General features: G+C 43.2%; 1 protein-coding gene across 1 annotated transcript in view; it reads right to left on the reverse strand.

The window, feature by feature from the left end:
* Positions 1-966, reverse strand: part of grin2aa (glutamate receptor, ionotropic, N-methyl D-aspartate 2A, a) — a 165,838-nt gene that overhangs the window by 16,313 nt on the left and 148,559 nt on the right. The window lies entirely within an intron of this gene.

A 966-nucleotide genomic window follows, 5' to 3' on the forward strand; every position in this document is an offset into this window, starting at 1 on the left:
TGTGTGTGTGTGTGTGTACCTCTGTGCTGTATGTTAATACAACAACACAGGCAAGAGGGTATTATAAACGCAGCAATGGTTTAACATGTCTTTACATGTTTTCATCCAGTTTACTTATGACTTATGGATGAGAGAGAATGAGCTGAAAGGCATATCTGCATGGAAATCATGGATCAAGAATGACATCCTCATTTTTGTTGCATGTGCCCCCCCCTCCCTTTTCTCCTCTCTCTCCTTGTGAGGCAGCCCATCCTTTGAGCTGAGAACTCTAATTGCATACTACCCAATAGCCATTAACCAATCAGAAATAACTTTTCGTCATATCACCTCATCAACCTTTTGTCGTTTACCAAGACCTTTCCACCATTTTTTTCCTCTTTTTCCCTGCCATTGCTCCATTCCCCCCCCCCTTTCCTATTCCCTTCCTTGGTCTCTCTTCCCATTCCCCTCTTTATTCTTACCCGCAATTACCTCTTTTTTCCTTTACCGTTGCCCTCCATTTTTTATTCCATTACTGCTTTCTTCTCCTCCAGTCAGTTGGCCCTTTCCCCCTGCCCTCCACACTTCCTTCAGTTCCTCCAATCAAGCATTTTGCCCTTGGCCTCCTATCCCACCCCCTATCCTCTTATTCCCATGTGATGGTGTAATGAGAGTCACCCCTCTGCCATTGCTCCTGACTTTCTTTTTTACAGCTTTTACCTTCATTTTTCTATTCATCCAAGACAAAACGTCTCCACTCTTATAATCCGTCGTTGGTTAGCTTTGTGATAAGCCCCACTCCCTCTCTTGCGTACACACGCAATATAGAAATATATTGACGACAAAAGATCTAAGAGCACAAAACAATTTGTTTGCGCTACTCAGTCTGCAAGTCAACATTTGAGAGAGCACAGGCACAGATTTGTAAGAGTAGAATTCGATTTGAAAGTGCAATCCCAATCATGCACAGTCTCATTTCTTTCCAGC

The sequence above is a fragment of the Etheostoma spectabile genome, chromosome 15 (genome assembly GCF_008692095.1).
Source record: "Etheostoma spectabile isolate EspeVRDwgs_2016 chromosome 15, UIUC_Espe_1.0, whole genome shotgun sequence".
Lineage (NCBI taxonomy): Eukaryota > Metazoa > Chordata > Actinopteri > Perciformes > Percidae > Etheostoma > Etheostoma spectabile.